Source organism: Seriola lalandi, unplaced genomic scaffold (genome assembly GCF_002814215.2).
Source record: "Seriola lalandi dorsalis isolate HSWRI2012SDOR001 ecotype SW California unplaced genomic scaffold, Sedor1 jcf7180002054901, whole genome shotgun sequence".
NCBI lineage: Eukaryota > Metazoa > Chordata > Actinopteri > Carangiformes > Carangidae > Seriola > Seriola lalandi.
Genome location: NW_019525453.1, coordinates 8,049,160 through 8,072,440, shown reverse-complemented (window position 1 = coordinate 8,072,440; position 23,281 = coordinate 8,049,160). Strand labels below are relative to the sequence as shown.

The 23,281-nt window shown below is 40.7% G+C and overlaps 1 pseudogene across 1 annotated transcript; it reads left to right on the top strand.

The window, feature by feature from the left end:
* The first annotated feature begins 9,649 nt into the window (after positions 1-9,649).
* LOC111672556 (interferon-induced protein 44-like) lies at positions 9,650-15,450 on the top strand (annotated as a pseudogene). The gene is made up of 8 exons (XR_015438735.1): positions 9,650-10,011; positions 10,480-10,515; positions 10,638-10,671; positions 10,875-11,070; positions 11,975-12,120; positions 12,231-12,402; positions 12,608-12,708; positions 14,034-15,450. The product of XR_015438735.1 is annotated as an interferon-induced protein 44-like (transcript).
* Positions 15,451-23,281: the final 7,831 nt, after the last annotated feature.

The following is a 23,281-nucleotide window of genomic DNA, read 5'->3' as shown; positions in this document are numbered from 1 at the left end:
GTCATCAGTCTGCTCAAAATGTTACTGCTGTGTGGTCTGAAAAAAATTGTGTAAACTTCCCTCAAGTCACATATCTGATAAAAGTGAAACTAAACACTGGAGTGGGAAGAGGATTTCATGCTGTATGTGGCTGTTAGGATCAGTCATAAAGCTCAGACTCTTTGTGCCAGCACTATAAAGGTAGGACGGTTCTTCAACTGATTATTAATGTAAAATTGACAGTCAACATACAAGATCAAGGGGTTTCATTATAAACAGCTCAGGGCGAATGTTTTATTCTCCAGCAATGGGAAGAAAAAAGTCTAAACCTGCTGCTGAACCTCCTCTAAGATCTAAACCGTTCATTGAAAATTACATATTGTACAATGATCTCACACTATTTCTTTATACTTTTGTCTTCTGCCTGTCAGATCTCAATGAACCATGGAGGTGAAATAACTGGTGGTGAATGTGTTTTGCATCCAGAATAAAAAATTGTCAAACATCTGTAACAGAAAAAGCACAAGTCTTTTTTTATCTCTTTTAGTAATATCCCAATTAACTGCTCAGTTCTGGCATGGTATTTTAAGTGTGATGTAATGTTTCCTGAGCAGAGACAGTTTGTGAACAACTACAAACCTCAGACTGAAGGTCAGCGGCTCAGGATTCTTCTTCATGGGCCGAGTGGAGCTGGAAAGTCCAGTTTCATCAACTCTGTCCACGGTGTCTTAAAAGGCAGAATGTGGACAACACCTCACATGACTGTGTCACCAAAGAGGTAAATGAAAGTTTGATTGTGTTGATATCATGAGTGTGAAATCACCCTTGATTTATCTCATTTAGAGAAGTGTACAATGGTAGCTATTCCACATCAGGTTGGAATAACCATACCAGCTTAAGCTCACATTTTTTACTTTTAATCCTTCCAACAAGGAACAAAGGAAAATGTTTTTTAAGCATTTATTTGGCATTATTTTATTCAGGGGTGCAAACTCATGGGTGGTGAAAATGGTAATCCTCAGGGGGTGGGTTAGCTAGTACAATTTAATACTATAATACTATTGCAACTGCCATTTGATCAATTAAAAGAAGGGGGCTTTTATGTGACATACATAAATTGATATCAATTTCAATTCATGTGTTCTTGCATCAGAGAAGTAGTGTAAAGTGACCAAAATCAAATGCGTGTGAACGTCAACATAACATTTGCATTTATTTAATATTCCTCAGTGACAAAGATGCAGTGGCATATTGCTCTTACCACACTGGGCCGTGCTGCTTCTAACTCTCCCTCAGCTGTCACATTACCAGCGCCAGCAGCTTCACTGACCAGCAACAGGAACTGAGAACTGACTTGTCCAGTCAGTGTCCACCATGTCCGTGTCTACTAATGTAATAACACTTCTTTCTGTTGGTCTTTGAGCGTTAGCAGAATGAAGAGGTAAAAGGGGAGCAAGCAGCGAACAGTTAATTGGTCGTGGATAGAAAGCGAATGACCGTTAGCGAAAGTTCAGTCAGGAAGACTATGCCCTTGCACATGCCTTCTAATTAACAAGCAACGTTTCCCGCTATCTATAAGCGCCACCCGCTCCTTCGCATCTCCACCTAATCACAACCTTACACGGTGGCCATCAGCCAATCACCTGTAAGCTGTCAAGTTTTAAAAATGGTCTCTCTCTCTACTGTCAATCAGCTGCCATTTCAGCACTGTGAAGAACCTTTTGTGCGGTCTTTGCTTATCTGCTACTATTCAGCTGCATCCTCACTTGCCAAAGCATGTCGGATTTTGAATCAGATCCCCTGGAGGATTTCAACCCCGGTGGCGACCTCCTGCTAGAAGCGGTGCAGTCTCAGCGGAAAAGCGCCAGCTTTGCATCCACCATCGGCTCTAGCATTAAGAGAAGCCGAGCTACTTGAGTCCGAGCTACGGGCCCAAGGCATTTCTCCTGCCCCAGGGCTTGAGCTAGCTCAACTGCGCGAGCTGGCAAGCCTAATCGCTGGCATCGATTCAGCCGATGACTCGCCACCTCCTGCAGAAGAGCCGCCATTTCCTGCCGAAATCCAGCGCAGCCATAAGCGTACCAGGAAGCCACCTACTTCCCAACAAAAAAGAAGGCCATCAAGTTCGGCTCCTTCCTTTGACCTTGGCGTTGTCACAGTTCCAGCCACGCCCATCTCATCAGCCAACTCAGCTCACCTGTGTGCCACTCATCAAGCCGCTATATAAGCCCCTCCAGTTCACGCACTCTTCGCCAGATTGTTCTTCACCTTCTCTGCAAGACTTTCCAGTCTTCTTCTCCGGACTTAATTCCTGTCATCGACTTTGTCATTCGGCTCCGTCTACATCCTGGTAAACCCACCTGCCTTCGGGATATACAGAGACGTAATCTGCTCCGTTTATCCCGATAGAAAGATCGAACTAGACTGATTGGCGATCTAAATCTCTGATACGGGAGAAACATTTACTAACAGTACCACAAAGCTTTTTCTAGCAAGGCAGCTCGGTATATCTCTCAGTCCAACATCCGCCTAAGTTGGTCAATCCTGGACACAGAGATACTTCTCATGCTCATTGGAGGTTCTCAAGCCGCCTCCTGCTCAACCTGCGGCAATCTAGGCCACTCAGACTCCCTCTGCCCTCGGCTGCGTTTTCACCAACAGCTTCACAGCCAGTGACAAGTCCGCCCATGCCCTCACAAGCCCCTCCTCTTCACCCCATGGCCAACAGCTGTGGCCGAAAGGTGGACATGTTTAATAACCCATGGGCCCATTTGCAGTAACTTCAATGAAAATGTCTGTACTTACCCAAGCTGCGTCTTTCTCCACATTTGCAGCAGCTGCAAAGAAGCCCATCTTTGTTCGGTGTGTCACCTGGCTCACCCTCGTCAACAAGATCCTAAAAGATCATCCTTCTACACCAATAAACATCCAGGCTCAGGCTGCAGAACTGTCCACTCATCCCAAGTATTCACAGATTACCTGCTCACTGACCTCTCTCAGGGTTTCCGTGTAGGGGTTGTTTCATCCCCAGACTCCACTCATGTGGCAAAAAACCTCCAGTCTGCCATAAAAGAACCTGAGACTGTGTCCCAGCTACTGCAAAAGGAACTCAATAAAGGTTATGTCATGGGTTACCATGGCATGCATTTTATGTTTGAGATTTTGTTTGGATTTTCCTTGTTTTACCTCGTGCTTCTGCTTCCTGTTTGGTTGGTTCCCCAGTTTTTATAAGTTCTTCTCTTTATTAAGCATTTTTCACCGTCTCCCTTGTGTTGGCTGAATTTGGGTCCAGCCTTAATTAGTATCGTGACAGGTTACTTGCTTGACCCCTTTGATTCACGGCCGTGGATAATGCGATTTTAAAATTAATCAAACTAGCAGGTCAGGGCGCATGGCTATCCAAGGCAGACATCGCAGATGTGTTCAAAATCATCCCCATACATGCATCACAGTGGCACCTCTTTGGCATAAAGTGGAACTCCAAGCTTTATTTTGCCTTTAAACTAACCTTTGGTTGTACAATTAATCCATGCATTCCTAGTTCTGTGTCAAACGCTCTGTTCATTCCTCTGAAACCTGTACTTATCGACGCCATATGAGCCTTCATCTGCTATTGCACCGACGTTCGCCATTTCAAGCCTCAATACACTCATGGCTTGCTTGCTTGATGGGATCCGATTTCAGTGTTTGGTGTTTTGATCCCGGCTTGTCAAGCTTTTTTGCCAATCCAGCAATAAAATTGCTACTGAAAGGTATTTCCAAATGTTTCCCTTCTGTTCCTGATATTAGACACCCCGCCACACTGCCTATTCTTCATAACATGATTTCTGTCCTAAGCAAGGGTCTGTTTTCCTCTTGTATTTATTGCCTTCTGATTAGTTCATTTTTACTAGCATTTTATGGCTTTCTAAGAATTGGAAAATTCACTTCCCCATTGAATTTATTCAATCCTGGTAGAGATATTTCTTTTTCTGACCTAGTGTTCACCCTGGCTTATTCCTTAAGCATTCTAAAGCAAAGGGGTCTTCTTCTATTGTTATAGCTCGCATCAAGTCTCCCTTTTGTCCTTTTAAAGCCATTGTAAATTATATTCGCATCAGACCCTCCATTAATTCACCATCTCCGTTTTTTATAACCCCAGGCAACAATCCCATGTCAAAGTTATGGTTTATGCATCATTTTAAAAAAAGTTCCCCTTAAATGCAATTTATCACCTCAGTATTACGCAGGTCATTCATTTAGAATAGGAGCAGCCACCTCTGCGGCAATGCAAGGAATTTCTTCAGCAGTCTTCTTCTGCCTTCTCCATCTACATACAGTCTGACTCCGCCTCAGTACCAGCTGCTCAAAGAGCTCTTAAACCCTGATCGTCATGTAAGTAATGCATATCCTGGTGCTGGTGTTTCTGTCCTCATCATCCTCTATGATCATGCTTTCTATTCCTCTGTATCATTTGGCCATTTGTCCTTGCATCATCGCATATTTATTAGCCTTTCCCCTGCATCATAGCTATTATTGAACTGCTTCGTTGCCAGTTTTATACTCGCACATTAATGGCTATCTCCCATGCATCAATGCAACATTTCTCCCCTGCATGTTGCCAGCGTTCTTTAACATGAATGGCATCTCCCTTGCATTATTTTGTCATTGTTAAAGAAAAAAAAAAAAGCCATTTCCCCTGCATCATTGCTATGGCTATATACCTGCATCATTAGCCAATTTTGCCTGGATCATTGCTCGTTCCCCCTCGCAGGACTGCTGGGTTTTCCACTATGAAATAGTATATGAAATAATATATAATATCTCCCCAGCATCAATATTTGCCATTTCCCCCTGCATCACTCAACACTGCAACACTCTAATCTCCTACATTTTGTCATTTGTTCCTTACATCATCACTAGGCCTTCCTTTATAACTGGGCTTTTTCCATGGCGTTGGTATCATTCCCTGATCATCATGCAATACATAACTGTTAACATGTTTATGAATGCTGTTCTCACTCCTGCTCTTCTCCTCCCTCTGCTGGTTTAGTGCTGCACAGTCAGATATGGTATACCTTCTATTTTGAGGGGTGGGGGGGGGGGTTCCTCTTATTGGAAGGACCTTAAACCTGTGGATCTTGTCCATGGTGATCCATTTCCTGCTGTCCTTGACTATGCTTGATTCTCAGTCTCAATTGTTTTTGTATGAACACTGAACTTCTTTTCCTTAAGCTGGCATTTCTCTGTAGGTGTATCTGATTAGAAGAGAGTAAGAAAGGAGGCATTAGGATTTCAGACAAGCTGTTTCCATTGACATGCAGATGACAAAATTCCAGCGTCTTTGATTGCTTGAGTGACTTCCTCCATGATGCTGCCCAGTCAGGTAACTTTTGAACAAACTGATTTCTTCAGTCATTTAAAATGTCGAGGCCTTTAACCCGAGGCACGGCTTGCTGACATGCACGCAGAAAATCTGCGAATGTCCTGAATCACTCAGCATCCTTTGAATGGATCTGGGTCAGCCAATTAGCCAGGGTTTCCTGAATGCTCTCTGTATAGTGAAGAGATGACCATATCTGTGGGTAAGACAGGTTCCATGCATCTTTATAGACTTCTTTATCATTTCTATAAAAGATGTTAACAGGTGTCTTTCAAGCAGGAGGTCTACATACTTTCTCAAATGTTTGTTTACGGACAAAATGTTGTTTTGACCCATGTGGGACATGAATGAAGCCTGAGAACAAACTCACTCCAAGTGAGAAAATGTCAAACAATGTGAAGACATACAGCGGGGAAAATAAGTATTGAACGCGTTAACATTTTTCTCAGTAAATATATTTCTGATGGGGCTATTGACATGAAATTGTCACCAGATGTCAGTAACAACCCAAGTTATCCACACACAAAAAAATCAAAACATCTGTCTTTACTAAATACTGACAGATTTCAGCTGGTTTCTTGGCTTTCCATGACTTTTTGCACCTCTTTTCTTCATGTGTTCATTACTTATTTCCTGTGTCTTTTCACTTTATTACACATAACTTATTTATGGACATATGTTTTGATTTCCTTGTATGTGTGGATTACTTGGTTTGTTACCGACATCTGGTGACAATTTAATGTCAATAGCCCCATCAGAAATATATTTTAGAGAAATGTTGACACATTCAAAACTTACTTTCCCCGCTGTAAATGGTCAACTGCTCAATAACAGTTTGAACACACACACACACACACACACACACACACACACACATACACACACACTTAAAATCTCTGGATCACAAGAATACACAGACCACGAATAGGTAAAGTCACTGTACGATTTATTTTCAAAAGAGGGCTATCCTTAGAAAACTAGAAAAAGGGAATTAAAAATTGTCTAGTGTGGGGATAACCAACAGGGGGCACCAGCGCACAGTCCTTGGTGCTACTCCTATACTTTTGTGCACTGGCCAATCACAGCTCCGTGCGTCCTTGGGGAGGAGGTCTTGAGTGCGTGGCTGTGCGTGGCCAAGTTGGGACCGTCTCTTGAGGCCGCAGTGAAACTGGTGTCAGCACAGCACACGATGTTCACACAAAAACAGATTAAAAGAGCAAACACAAACAAAGTCATAAGCTCTCTCCAATTACAGACTGTGACAGAAGGACATCTTGCTCGAGGAAATGGGCTGCAGTGTGGAAGTGCTGATGGGTTTGTGAGGATGTTTTGGTCTTCAAACAGATAGCTGTTAAAAAAAAAAAAAACATCCTGAGGATAACAAAAGTAAAAGGGTGTGGTTTGTGGTCTAAAGAGACTTCTTCAAAATGCAAATGCAAGTAGAAGAGGGGAGGAAAATTTAACGTTTAATACTGTGTTGAAATCACTGATGGCTACATATATTAACACACTTAGTCAAAAACATTTTGTCTTTCTCTTTGTTCCAGTACAACAACACAGGTACGATTTATAAATATCATGTTTACTGCAGAAGAAAATAACCAAAGAAAATATGATTATGTTAAGAACTGATGTCAACATGACAAAATGACTTGTATTTGTGTAGCAGTTATAATATCTAGTGTTGTATTCATGTTTAATTTGGATGCATTTGTCACCCACTGTGATAGATGTAGCTAATAAAACCTCAAATTCTGTTTTGAGAAAATGTATTAATCAACATGTACTTTTAATTTTCAACCATTTTAATTGACATTACATTATGTTTTTCAATATTGTGGTCTTTAATACTTAAATTCCACCAAAAATGAGCACTTATTTTTTGGGGGGGGATTTGGTATAACCTCATATAAATCATCTTACTGTTGCAAGATATGGAAGCATTTGTCATAAGTAATAAATGGTTGCTGAAGTCAGTGAGGCTGCAATGTCTTATATGTTGTACTTGACAGTTTATAAGCTGACTTTACAGCTTTTCTAGCAGGGAGTGCACATTTCACATTTCACACAGCAAAAACTAAAGAATTTATTCACATATGGGCTCAGATTTTGTATGTAACAGTTTTTGTCTCCAGTCATGGGAGCTGAAAACTCCAAATTTCCAAGACGTTCAAGTAAGACTGTTTAAGAAAAACAACGTATGAAAAAATTACAAATTTTTGCATGATGGCTGCATTTCTCATAATCTTCTGTCTTAGCTGAATGTGTCATGCATTTTTCAGTTCTCAGCCAAATATGGAGAGAAATAAACTGGCAGTAAGTATCTGCATCGTCAGTTGCTGCTGCTTCAACAAAATCTTTCACAGCACAAGCTGCACAAATGTACTAGTTCAGATGGACTTTTTTCTGTTCGTTTCCACATTAGATGACATCCTGATGTCAGAGACAGAAAAGGTCAACTCTGTGTAAAATTACATTTTAATCTATAATGTAATGTTTCCTTTCCCGAGCAGAGGCAAACAGACTGATCTACAGTTTCTGAGAAACTACAAACCTCAGACTGAAGGTCAGCAGCTCAGGATTCTTCTTCATGGGCCGGTTGGAGCTGGAAAGTCCAGTTTCATCAACTCGGCCGACACATTACCTGTATTAAGAGACAAAATTGTGCATGAACTTCTGGAGATCAGAGCAGTTCTGTTTATTCTTTTCTGCAGTGACTTTTTAGATCACATTCTGCTTGAAAGCATAATTTTAATTTTGTACTCTACTTAAAATCTCTGGAGTAACAAACACTTGCCTCCTGTAGTTTGTGCTTTCCTTCACTGACAGAGTAAAGCAGCAGTGGTCTTTGTATTAATGTCAGTTTTCTGCCTGTTGCAGGGATTCCTCAAGTCGCCCTTCTCACCAAAATTGACCGAGCCTGTCCTGAAGTAAAAGAAGACTTAAAGAATGTATACAAGATCCAGTACATGAAACAATTGGCATGTTTAATTAGTAATCATTTTATGTATTGGCACAGAGATGGAATCACAGTTGAAAAGTTGCATACAGGGCATCGTACAGTGTAGTGGTCTAAGTAGGCGCCCCATGTGTAGAGGCTGCAGTTGGTCCCGGTTCGAATCCCGCATCAGACGGCCCTTCGCTGCATGTCATTCCCCCTCTCTCTGCCCCCCGTTTCCTAATAAAGGCATAAAAAGAGAAAAGTTACTTATGTGGTCTAAAGAGTTTCAATATAAAAGCGTGATCGGACTTTTTTTTCCAATGCCAAGTACAGATCACACAGACCTATTAAGCACAAATAACACATAGCTGTTACATGTGAATGTAATATAAGAATGCATGCGTGAAACAGACTAGTTCATATGGTGTATGGCAACATCAGAAGGTTGTTCCAAATGGCCAAACACAAAATGCGTAACTGACGTTTGGAAATCAATCAATACACCTGAAATGTCAATATGACAACTTTGACCATTTCATTACTTTTCATTAGCTCTCTACCTGACATACACTTTAATGATGATCAGATCTCCAACCGCTTAAAATGTATATAAATGTCAACCTGTATTTTATTTCATCTGGAGAAAAAAAGTAGTGGTAGCTCTGACAGCTCTACAGATATGGTTCCATCACACTGTTACACACAGTGCAAAACAATTTACCCCCATTTTGGTGCAAAACATCTATTTCAGCAATTGCTGATGGTAAATGTCAGACATTCGTGTCATGCATGTCTGCAGCTTAACAATACGCTTCAAAACCAGAAACAAGGAAGTGAGTTTGGTGACGTACATCGAGGTTTAGAGCAGTGTAAACTATGATAATCGGCCAAATTTGCAGAAAAGTTGCGGTGATTGGACAAGAACGTAAGGTTGTGCAGAATTCACAGGGATTGGTTGAATTTGCATTAATTATTGCAACCACAATATTTAATAATTACATTCTGGAGGGACTGCTCAGTCTGTAATGTAACGTTTGTTTTTCTGAGCAGAGACAAACACGGCACTCTGCGGCATGTGAACAACATCTTAACTTTACATTGAAGGCCAGCAGCTCAGATTCTTCTTTGCAGGTTGGCCCTGGAAAGTCTCATTTCCTGAACTCAGAGCAGTTATTCAGCTTCGGCTGTGTGGCGTTAAAGTAAAATAGCAGGAGCTGAGTCTCTAATCACACACTGTGGCCAAGTTTACGCAAGTAAAACTGCTTCTACGCCTCAAGTGTAAAGAAAGTGAAGTCAATTTGACTTTTGATAGAAGTAAGTATGGAAACTACAGTATCAATGTCCCACACTTTGCTACACTGTGTTACATGGAAAGGTGTGCATAACACACTTCTGTGGGAACAAACTAAATGTCTGTTAAATTGCTACTCAAGGAGAGCGCTAACTGATTTATTAATATCATTATTGCCAGGTTTTAATGGGAGGTATTTCCTGTGGTGGTTGTGAGATGGCTATTCAGCTCAAACATCCTGATGAAAACAAAAGTGAAAATGTTTGGTTCATGGTCTGAGGAGACATTTTCAAAATGCATTTGCAAAGAGAAGGGGGAGGATCATTTAATATGTTCATTTCTGTGTGTGACGTGACTGACGGCTACAGATATAGGCACACACACCACAGGACAAAGACATTTTATCTTTCACTTTGTTCCAATACAACATCAAAACAGGTACGATTTTAAATACCGACATCTGTTTAGTGTAATTGTTGGTGAAAAATGTCAGTTAATAGTTTTAATAGTTTTTCTGATCATGTTTAATTTTGATGTGTTTGGTTTGGTGCCACCGACTATTATAAACATAACAGTGATTAAACTCTATTCTAATGTATATGTTAGTCAACATGTATTTTAATTTTCAACCATTTTAATTGATGCTGTTATGTTTTTCAATAATGTGGTCTTTAATACTTCAATTCCACCAAAAAAGATCATCTTTTTTTATTCTATAAGCTTTGACTGAAATTAGTCCTCTTGCTGTTGCAGGATATGGGGTGTTAATATTTTATTGATACTTTATTGGCTGATTTTACAGCTTTTCAAGCAGGGAGTGCACATTTTACTTTAAGGCAAAAACCAAACAATTCATTCACACATGGGTTCAGAGTTTTACTATGTATGTAACTGTTTATCCTCCAGCCATGGGAGCAGAAAACTCCAAATCCCAACCTCCAAGTAAGGCTGTTTAAGAAAAATACTATAGTTCTTATTCTTGGATAAATTACACATTGTTGCATGATGACTGAATTTTTTCATGATCTTCTGTCTTATCTGAATGTGTGTCGTGCATTTTTCAGTTCTCAGCCAACCATGGAGAAAAATAAACTGGCAGTAAGTATCTGCATCGTCAGTTGCTGCTTCTTCAACAAAATCTTTCACAGCACAAGCTGCACAAATGTACAACATCTGATTCTGACTTTTTTCTGTTTATTACTTGTTCTGTGACGTCCTGATGAAACTTATTAAAAAGAAAATGTCAACTCTGTGTAAAATTATATTTTACTCTATAATGTAACGTTTCCTTTCCCGAGCAGAGACAAACAGACTGATCTACAGTTTGTGAAGAACTACAAACCTCAGGTTAAAGGTCAGCAGCTCAGGATTCTTCTTCATGGGCTGGTTGGAGCTGGAAAGTCCAGTTTCATCAACTCAGTTCAAAGTGTGTTACAAGGAAGAATGTACATTCAGGCTTTGGCAGATAACATCTCTCATGACTCTTTCACCAAAAAGGTATGAAGACATTTTTATTGTGTTAATAAATAAAGCAAACACTGCAAATTCATTTTGTTACATCAAAAAAGTTTGCAAACCTTTAAAAAAAACTTAGTAGTATTGTCATTTTTGTATTCTTTTTATTGAAGGTGTACAAAGAGCTTTCCAGATGTTTTTGTCTTTCCAGTGGGAAGAAAATAAAGTGCAGTAACAAAACCCTGGTTTAGAACGAGAACGCCAACATTCAGTCAGTAAAATTAGCATTGTTCAGTCAAACAGACAACAAGAGCAGGTCAAAACCATAGACTGTAAGCTAAAGATGGATGTTACGTCCGTAACGACACCCATAGGTTGGCTGTTTCTCCGCCGCCATCTTGCCAGTACCTGACTCCGATGAACTCCTGGCTAATCCATAAACAGTCAAAGAGGCGTGGAACGTGAGCTGAGACTTTAGTGCATGCCAGTTTGTGGCAAGCATTCGTTCATCCAGCTGTCACTCAAAGCGGCACGCCCTCATTTATGCAGAACTTTAAGCCTTAATAAAATTTAAACAGGTGAGTTATGTAAAAATTCACCCCCCGTACAGTTGTAACGAAGGAGGAAATTACCTATAGAGACCAAAACCGTTTTTTGTACAAAGCTGTAAACATGTTTATTTCTGCTGTAAAGTTGGACATTAACATATTACAATTACATATTACATATTACAATTGACAGAGAGAGAATGAGAGATGGGAAAATTGGGTAGAGAGAGGGGATGACACGCAGCAAAAGACCAGTGGAAATATGATCACTCAGTCAGTCACCGACATTCCAGATTATATACTATATGCTTAACCCCCCCCCCCAACACACACACACACACACAAACACACACAATAGTGATCATAATAACTGTACACTTCTCCATACTGCTTTATAGTACACAACCTACAAGATCCAAAAGGAAGCCCCAACACCTTTTACCCTTTTGTCTTCAACAACATCATGGGCCTGGGTCCAAACAAAGGTGTCCTTGTGGATGATGTCAAACTGGCTTTGAAGGGACACATAAAGGATGGTTATCTGGTACAGTTGCTGCAAAATTTGCATATTTCAGAGATCAGATTATTTTGAATTATATATTTATTTACACACATTGCAACTGTCATTTAACTGGATTTAAATTTGTTTTTCAGTTCAATCCTGTGTCTCAGATATCAGAGGATCATGCGTTCTACAAAACATTCCCAGAGTTGAACGACAAAGTGCATGTTCTGGTTCTTGTCATTTGTGCCGACAAATTACCTCTATTAACAGACAAATTTGTGAAGGAACTTCTGGAGATCAGAAAAGCAGCCAGTGACCTGGGTGAGAGCGGAGATTTTTATTGTTTATTCTTTTTTGCAATGACTTTTTAGATCACATTCTGCTTGAAAGCATCATTTTAATGCTGTACTCTACTTAAAATCTCTGGAGTAACAAACACTTGCCTCCTGTAGTTTGTGCTTTCCTTCACTGACAGAGAAAAGCAGCAGTGGTCTTTGTATTAATGTCAGTTTTCTGCCTGTTGCAGGGATTCCTCAAGTCGCCCTTCTCACCAAAATTGACCAAGCCTGTCCTGAAGTAAAAGAAGACTTAAAGAATGTGTACAAGTACGAGTACATAAAGAAACAAGTAAGTTTAATAAGTAATAATCAGACATACCATACAATATTTTTAATTTATCAGCATGATCAGACTCTTTCTTTCCTATTCCAAGTATCGATCAAGTTGTGTTACTTAAAATCTACAAACCTCTCTATCTTGATTAAGATAATCCCTTTATGTGTGAAGTTATACAATCCTATTAATTTAATTTTCTACATAATTTTGGACTTAAGAAAATGATTGTTATATTGTGCAAAAATTTATAGAGTATGACATCATTACAGTGCATCAATCTAATAAGCACACAGATAACACACAGCTGTTATGAGTGAATGTAAGAATGAAATGCTTGAAACAAACTAGATCATATGATGTATTACCACATCAGAAGGTTGTTCCAAATGAAAAAGCAAAAAGCCTGTTGTCATAAACAAGTGATGGATGAGATAATGGTTCAAATGGGATTAATGGTGTACACTTCCATCCGTGGTGTTGCACTCACCTGTACACACAAAAAGTGACACAAGTAGTACTGCTAAGACTAAAGGGACAATTTGAGAGAATTTTGCACTCATGACTCCTGAAGTAACGAGATTGTCTTCCTGCAAAAGAACGAGCCCATAGATCGTTTGTGCAGCATGACCCATGGTTATGTTTTGCTGTTAGGCGACACCTAGTGGTCATATTAGTTATGGCAGGAGCAAAGGGAAAAGTGCGATTCCGTAGTATGAAGAGCGACAAAGTCCACGTCAGGAGGAGGTTGTGGTGGATTGATGGGTCAACAAAACACAACAATACGACACAGGAGAGCAGTGTTTGATTCCCATGTGGAAGTAACAGTTTATATAGTTTGTATTATCCATGACCGTTCGACAAAGGTAACCACGTTGTTATTATTGTAACCGTGACAACAAAGATTCTTGCCTAGGGCCCCCAGGGGGTCTAGAAACGCCCCTGACGTCGCAGGAGAACCATACGGATCGTTTTTTTCAACTGTTGGAAGTATCACATTTGCAAAATGAGTTTCACAGTAATACCTGACACTTCCTTCATTTTAACTTACATGATTGGTCTGTCATGTCTAGCCAATACCTGATCCACTTAGTAACATAATTACCGGTCCAGCTGATTGAACTGGTGGAGTAAGCACAAAAGTCTCGATTGTCCTGAGCGCTGAACAGGAGTTTGTGAATCTTATGAATCTTTGTGAATCATATCCTACCTTTTATTTTTTCCTCGTACAATGTTTAATGATGTGCACCAAAACGCCAAAGCAAATTCCTTGTATGTAAAAACCCACTTAAACCTGATTCTGGTTCTGAACAAAAACATGTTGTTGTTTTTAAATTCAGATGGAAAAGCTCAGTGCAGAAGTGGGGATTCCAATGAACTGCATCTTCCCTGTGAAGAACTATCATGAAGAAATCCATGTTGATAATGATACTGACGCACTGCTCCTGAGCTCGCTGAGAAGTATCATCACCTGCGGAGATGACTACATCAACTTCACGAAACAGCAAACATCTTCAGACAGATACGCTTGATAAAGCATAAAAAGAGTGTATTTCACAATGTCAGAAAAATAATCTGAGACATTGTCCAGCATGATTTCTAACTAACTCTTTAATCTGATTTAATTGCTTGATTGTTTTTTTTATACATACGTTTCAGCTTAAAGCTCCTGAAAACCTGTACTTTAATTTCTTTGTACTCTTCAGTATCATGAAATATTCACACAGCAATTAACATTAAACAAAACACCTTAAGGTATTATTCACTTTAATCAGATATTATATTATTAATTGGCTTATCACCTTCTTCTGAGTTCTGCCCACTTCCAATTGGAGAAAAACAAAAAGAAAATTTGTAAGTAAGATTGCATCATGCATGTTTTCAGGACCTTTAATTTGCTCTAGCTTTATATTACTTTTTTTACATTCACAAAGACAACAAATATATGAAGCTGCAGCCATAAAATCAGTTTTGTGATATGTTTTTTTTTTTTAACCTTAAGCACAATGTGACTATTATTACCATTAAATGTATTTCTGCTTTTGAAGAGTCATGTTCCACTTGTGATATGTAAAGTGACATCTAAGTCAAACCATTTTTTTTCGAAAACTCAATTTTTTTTCCAGTTTTCTTTTAGTACAAAAACAAAGCAACAAACACCTTATACTTATTAAGGATTTTGGAGCCCCCAATAAAAGTTTCTGAAATGAAAAATCATACTTCAATTGTTTAACACAAACTAGTTTGAGGTGTTAAATAACTTTTTTAAAGTTCTTTGACAACAGCAGGTTTTTTTTAACTTCATGGTGTGAGAGACGAGTCATTATGTGCTTTCTAATGCTTTCTGATAAATTCCAAGTCTAAACAACCTCTTTTGCCTCAAGGTTACAGCACCTCCCACAGACGGGAATGTGTCACTACAACTATGGGACAGTTGACCTCTCCTTGCGTTACTTCTCAAGTCAACAACCAATCTCTGACTTTGAAGTTTAAAGAAATTGATTTTTCCACAAAGGTATTAGCATTTTACAAATAACATTTTTGTGCTCAACGTAACATCTATTATTTAACATCAACCTACTGATCGGATTTCCAGTAACAGCCCTGCAGTTACATGTCAGCTAACCTACTAAGTCTCTCCTAGCTAATGATAGCGTAGCAAAATGCGTTATTAGCATCTGCTCATCAGCTTAATCTTACTTGTATCTAAACTATATCTACACGCAAATAATTAAACTGTCAACGTTGTAACTATAAGCTTCTGTTTTCTTAATATTCATTCATTCATTTTCTACCACTTATCCTCTAGTAGGGTAGCGGGGGGGCTGGAGCCTATCCCAGCATCTTTTCGGGCGAGAGGCGGGGTACGCCCTGGACAGGTCGCCAGTCCATCGCAGGGCAAACACATAGAGACAGACAACCATTCACACTCACAGCCACACCTATGGTCAATTTAGATTATCCCATTAGCCTAGTCCCCATTTTGCATGTCTTTGGACTGTGGGAGGAAGCCGGAGAACCCGGAGAGAACCCACACTGGCACGGGGAGAACATGCAAACTCCACACAGAAAGATCCCACGGCCGAGCCGGGACTTGAACCCGAAACCTTCTTGCTGTGAGGCGACAGCGCTAACCACTGCACCACCGTGCAGACTGTTTTCTTAATATTCTTGCTAAAATTTGTTTTAAACTGGTACTTACTGTTGAGTTCGTCTCCTGAACTCGCGTGTTGGTTTGATGAAGGAAACAGGACACTCATTCAAAGTTTAAATCCCAGCATTTACTAAAGCTAACAGCAAAATAGCATTTGAAAAAGGAGATCGTTACAGAGCTCTGGGCCAAACTATCTCTCCCTGACAACAACATGCAGTTGTGCCAGTTCACGAAGTCTGACACTCTACCTCTTCCTGACCCAGTCTTTCATATTCTCACATAGAACAAAAGTGATACAATGTGGGTTGAGTCTCTTCTTATCGGTCCATGCCGCTGTCTTTGTTGTGGTGAGAATTGGTGGATCGAAAAAAGGAATCAGACAGTCAAGACACAGGTGTCAGAGCGGGGAGTCTCTTTATTCACAGCGGCCCTACTCGCTGTCTGAAACAAAAACAACCCAAACACAGAACGAGACATGTTCTTTTATACCTCAGATGGCTATGTGTGTGTATGTGCATCCTGTTTTCCAATCATTTTGCTCTTGCCTAACTATTAACCAACTCCTGCATCCTGTTTTTCCTGGTGCACACCCAGGTCACTGTGTTCCTCCTGGCAGAACACAGTGACGCCCTCCCAGGTCACTGCTCTTTGACTGGCAATGCGCCTTAACATTGTCTTTATTCCTAGTTTCCCCATCTCCCATTTTCCAGGTGTTTTCCCACACAGTCGAAGTATCTTTTCCCCTCTCTGTTGGCCGCCAAACCATATCTTTTGTTATTGTTCTATTTGTTATTCTCCTACACTGGCTCTTGTACTCCTACTGGCATCCATCACATTATCTCATCTATTTCACATTAAACATAGCCCTGAGACTACGTTTACCTCCCTATATAAACCACATACACAGTTAGACTGTAACTTTAGTATTACAAGTTAATTCTCTGTGGTTTTATGACCTCTCTGCCCGAGCTCATTCTCATGATAGCAGGCATGCTCTGTGAAGTCCCTGAGCCCACTTCTGTAGAAGTGTCTGCTTCTGGAGGGTGCTGATGTCGATTCTCACTCCGAGGCTCTGACCCTGGTATAGGCACAAGAGGGCAACAATTCCTCCTCAGTGTCCCACTGACCAGGTAAGATGGTCTTACCTGGTTCCCACTGGGTTGTATGGATGTCACTGTTGCCGTGTGCTTTTGCAGCAGTGATCCAAACATCATCTCCTGGTAAGAGCTTTGCCAGATCTCTTGCTCTGTGCCTCTTAATGAAACGTTTTGCATCCATCCATCTCTTCACCGTCTCTGTATGACGGAGTTGTAGCAGGTCTGGAAGAGCCGGCTGCAAAGTGTCTGGAAGGGCAGGAAGTGTGGATGGCGACGCCCCATGAGGAGCTGGGCAGGCGCTGTAGCCGTTACTCAGGGGTGTGGTTCGGCAGGCTAATAAGGGGTCTCTGGCCTTTTTAAGCAAGTTCTTAACTCTTTGAACGGCGCGCTCGGCCTCACCGTTACTCTGGGGGTATTTAGGGCTCCTGGTTACATGGTCAAATCCATAGTCACCAGCAAACTCCTTCATTCCGTGTCCAGAGATTTGTGGGCCATTGTCACTTATGAGAGTCTCTGGGATGCCATGTTCTGCAATCATTGATTTCAGATGAACAATTACATCTGTGGACCCTGTCGGCTGAACTGTGCTATCTCTACATACCTAGAGAAATAATCTACCACCAGCAAATAGGTACTATCTCTGTGAGTGAATAGGTCTGCACCTAGTTTTTGCCAGGGCCTGTCTGGAAGTTTGATTGGCAACATGGGTTCTTTCCTGTTTGCCCTTTCTTGGATGCATTCTCTGCACTTAAGGACTAGTTCACTTATCTGGCTGCTATTCCAGGCCACCACACTGTCTGACTAGCGCATTCCCTGCACTTTACAACCCCCTGGTGGCCTTCGTGGATTTTCTCCAGTGCATCATTTCTCATTAGCAGGTACAACTAAGCTTGTGCCTCACAGTAGAAGTCCATCGTGCACACTTAGAACTGTTCTTTCATGCCAGTAGTGTGTGACCGATCCTTGTAACAGGTTCCTGTTGGGCCAGTCTTCTACACACTATTTCATGACTTGTGTGCAAACACTGTCATCACACAGCTGCTCGTGAAGCTCAGCAAGGTATCTATCACTTGTCGGGAGATTGTCTAGCACATACTCAATGTAGATATTAGTATCTTCCATCAGGTCACTATCAGCACGTGTAGTACCATCTCTGAGTTGGGCACCAGATCGGCCGTCGTGAGGCTTCTACCAGGTGTGTGTGATTGTGTAGGAGTACCTCATTAAGTGCATCCTGAATCTCTGTATCCGAGGTGGCAGGGAGTGCCTCGTTCCGGGACAGCATGCTCCTATGTAGCCCCCCAGATGAGGATGTCATTCATGTGGCAAACAACACCTTCCAGGCCTGCGGTAACTTCGGCCACCATCATGTTCTGGAAATGTTCTGGGGCGGAGGAAATACAAAATGGAAAGCGGTTAAAGTAGTAGCGCCCAAATGGCATGATGAAGGTGGTATAGAGAGCTGACTCTTTAGATAGGGGTATTAGCCAGAAGCCCATGTTTGCGTCTAGCTTGGTGAAATATTGTGCACCTGTCAGCATGCCTAGGGTTTGGTCCACAGAGGGGAGGATGGCTTTTTCCTCATTTATGGGTATCATGTTCACGCAAATGCATACTTCCTCTTTGTCCTTTTTCGGGGCTACTACCATGCCACAACACCAGTCCGTTGGTTCTTCCACACAGCTGATGACCCTGAGCTGATTTTTCATCCTCTCCAGCTTTTTTTTTTTTACTTTGCCCATGAGAGGCAATGGGATCTGCCGTGGCATTTTAAGAGAAAATGGCTTAGTTAACACAATGTTACATGTTCAGTGTATGGTCTCCACAAATGGACTTTCACTTTTCCTCCATAATACTCCAACTTAAATTAAAATTTACTTTTGCTGATAATTTTATTTTATATAGTTGTCTGCAGTGTTCCCTTTACAGATGTACCCCAGCTCTCTATTCTGTTTGCAATAAACTCATTGGTCATCTATTGGTAATGTTCAGCCTGACTGGGTAAAAAGTTTTGACATCCATTAAATTTGGTACAATTTTCAGCAAATTTCATGATGAATTTTTCACATGAAAAGTTTGGATCAAGCTGTAATTAAATTTTTTTTTTTATCACAATTCATTTTCAAAGGTGTGATGATACAGCATGTCATGAATTAAATTTCTTTACGCTGTCATAACAAACTTTGGTGCAAATGTTCAGTGGCTCGTTCTGACAGTTTATATTTCATAACTGACAGGAAGATGTTTTCTGAAATCTGGGAAAATATGAATAAAACTGTGCTTCAACATAACTTCTGGTCAGTTCCTGGGAATCTATCAGCTCAGATTTACTATGACAGTGAATTTATTTTTGACTGGACTGGAGCTGTGGTCTTTCAGAAAAACAAGAGCATTGTGTATTATCAGAGAGCTCCAGCAGAGGGCAGCATGCTGTCATTTTCTGTTGGTTTCCAGTCGCTACTGGTGCTTCAGTCTTCTTCCTGTCAGGATACCTTCGAAGGCTCAGACAGCCAGGTTTGACCCTTACAATAACATCAAGTTCTGTTCTGTGTCTTAATTCACACAAATTCTAAATTCACACAAGTAACACAAAGTCAAAATTTGCATTGTGTTTATGTCTGAGCACACCTTTAAAAATGTGTATATACGTACATGAAGAAAAATAGGTCCTAGGTCCCAGCATTATTACACAAACTGCAAATTCAAATAAAGAATAAAATATCAATTAAATGTTAAACATTTTCACCCTTTCAAACAGATGGATCCTTTTTTTCAAGTACAGTATCATCACAGAGCTTCGACTGGACAACAAATGGATAGGACGAACTAGGAACTGTGATGACATTTGATTTTGACAGTCATCAGTTAAGTTAAGCCATTGTGTGTCGAGCTGAGCTACTAAACTTAATGCCCTGTCAATCTCAATCATCAATCATCACCTAAATGGTACAAAAAGTTGCCCACATGATCAAAACTAATTTTATCTGCCCGCAAAAAGTAGGACAACCATGCAGAAAACTTCCCGATTAACAACACTGACATGTACTACATATTAATTTATCACAGAAGATGGACAAAAAACAGCTTTCTCACTGTTAGAGAGACTGATGAAAGAATTTGTCAATGAGAAAAAAACAATGTGGAAATGAGGCTTGAAGAAGCTCTGTTCACTGAAATTGTGGGGGATAAATGTTTCGGAGCTGAACACCCATCTCGAGACCAGATTCTGCTCCATAAATCAGTCTGACCCTGATTCCGCACAGTCCTGAACGTCGAGCAGCATGTGGTGTGTGATGTGTGGTGTCTGCGTGGCGTTTTCAGCAGCAGAGCAGAACACTGTGTTTTCATCAGAGTGTTCCTGAGAGCTGCTGCTGCTTTCTGACCCAGTTTCCCTGCTTGACTTGACTGGGTTGTTTCCAGTGCTGCTGTGGGAGGTCCCCACTGGGTCCCCTTCACAAACACAAACACTGCTCAGTATGCTCTCTCATGTGTAGGCCTTTACTTTTTGTCCGTGTCTGCTGGAATGTAAGTAGCATTTACGTATTGTGACTGCAATGAATTTTATCCAATCCATGACACCAGCTAACCTCATTACTATTTATTTCTTGACTGCGCTCAGTGCACAGTCACATAATCTTTAAAAGGTCTATTTGTATATGTTCCCTGTTTGATTGCACATCATAGTGATTTTATTCAGAGCAGAAAATCAATACGTGCATTCTCATCTGCCTATTTTTATCTGCATTTTTATTTTGAGCATTAAACCTGAGTGGAAATGCTGAAACTTTTGAAATTTAAATATTACAAAAACGGTTTTTACCCTTGGCTGATGTGAAGACGTTGGGGGTATCAATAAAAACCAAAGTGAAACAGACTCAGTGAATAAATGATGAAACAGAGAGAAATGTCAGATTCCCATCATGCTCTCTGCAAGGTTTTCCATCGTTTTGCACCAGTTCAAACAAAATGTGGTCCGACCTCATCTACAGTGCATTTACCTGTTCTGTCCATATTTGGACAGCCACGCTACTGACCATTTCCCCCATTTCCAGTCTATATGCTAAGCTAAGCTAACCAGCTATTAGATGTAGCTTAATTTTATCTGAATAAACATGGGGTCTGTCTGAGAAAGCAAATTAGAACCAAATTACTCTTCCAAGGCCTCGGTATGCTTCAAATGAAGTGCTTGTTGGGGGATGCTGCGTCTGAAAATGTTTGTAACTTTCCAAATGAACAATTTGAAAATCACACAATCAATAGGTGTGTTGTTCCTAGAAGTTTAGTATAGCTGTGACCTAATTCAGGGGTCAGCTTTTTTTTTTTAGAATTTTTTGGGCTGTTTGTGCCTTTAATGGAAAGGACAGTGGAGAGAGAGGGAATGACAATAAGGGAAAGGGCCGATGCGGGAGTCGAACCGGGGGCCAGCTGCAGCGAGGACTGTAGCCTCTATATATGGGGCGCCTGCGTAACCCACTACGCTATGCCCCTGCTGCCATATTTTCATCACCGACACGCAATGAATCTTGGGATAGGTTGATCCATGTAGGAGCCACCCATTGGCGTCTTTGTGGCCCAGGAAAAGAATCAGCCACAATCAGACTTCAAATGCAGCTTCCGAAGGATGCAACCCCTGAATTTGGACATAGCTATTGAGTAACCATGACTTTGAAGGTTGATTAGACACTGTAAACAGAGGTTTATGAAGCTATGAGACATGATTTTACAACTCTGGGAAGTTATCACAGTCAAATGAATTTGGGGCCTCTTTATTCATGCAGGGCTGAAGTCGGTTTGAGTGTGGCCTCGTGCAGTGATCGGCCTAGGTGTGTGGACGTGTAAAAGCATGGGGCAGGGTATTCACTTTCTTTTTTCATTCCCCACATTAACTATAACCATGAGATTTAATTTACAGCATGTCTTCATACTCCATCATTTCAAGCCTTCGCCATCCTTCAAACACTGTTAGACAATCCAATTCTAACATTCCTGCAATGATCCTATAGAGACTTGTAGTGTGTGTCGTGTTACTCAGTAATGAGTTTGCAGTGACCATATGACGTCTACATACTGGACATTTTTTCAGTGCAGTCTGGAGAAATGTGTGGGAGGTCTGAGGTTTAAACTGGAGCCAGCTAAACACTGGAGAGCAGGAGGTTGAGCACAATAACTGTTAATGTGAGCTCCATAAGAGAATAAGTTTATGATGAAAGAGGGATTCATGTATTTTTTTATTAGATTTTTTTTTTTTTTTTGTATTTTACATAAAAATAAAAGCTCAAAGCTAAAAAGCTCAAAGCTTTGTTCTCAACCCCCCTCACTCTGCTCCGTCTGTTTCCTCTCTTAGGCTCCTTGGAAAAAGGTTCAGGACTTCAAAAAACCAGGACTTTGATTATGTATTGATTTATTTATTGGTTTTATTGGGACCTTCTACCTATCTGTGTACTGATCCTTTGAACATCATTTTCATAACAGTTTTTAAGTGTGTTTTTTGTTTGTTTGTTGCTTGTCTTCCTTGTACATGTAGCTGAGTAAACAACAAGAGAAAACCTCCTGTTTCAACAGAGTATTTCAATCACATTTTGATAATGATGGATGAGTATTTAGCTTCATCCAAATATGTTATATACCGCTGGATTTGATCAACGACCATGAGTCATGTTATTAAGATGAGCAACATGTGGAGGTTTAAATGTATATGTGTATTTAATGAGTAATATGTGAGAATCTATTTGTTTAATAAATGAATTGTGTAAGAATAAGTTACTGTTTTGATTTGAACAATTCAACACTAGGCCTATATGGCTAATATATAGACATATTAAGGCACTTCTTGGAGTTTACATATGACACATTTGAAATGAATGGGGATTATTTGGTGATTATTATTTGCTCCCAGTCCACTGGGGTGACCGGGATGACCACTCGGGACATGTGCACCTGACCATGGCCGTGCTAGTGGCATACCCCCCGGTGTCAGACGGTGACGAGAAGTCGTTGATGTTCTCGAGAGATCCCAACTTCAGACTGGGTGAAGTGGTGGTTCTGCTGGAGGTGCACGATCGGCTGGAGTCCACAGAATGTATAATGTAAATAGACGTACTGAAGTTCTGGGTCCGAGCCGGGCTCACGGGAACAGAACCACCACCGCTGGAGGAGCTCAAACAAGGAGAGAAAGCGGGGATTTAAGGCCGGGGCCGTCCCTTTCTACGATGACCGATATGGAGACGGGGATGCTCGGTGGGCATACACTGAAAACCCTCGGCGGCAGTGGCGGAACTGCCCCAGCTGTTACTGGACCTCCTCCTCCTCCTCCTCCTCTATCATCATCATCATCATC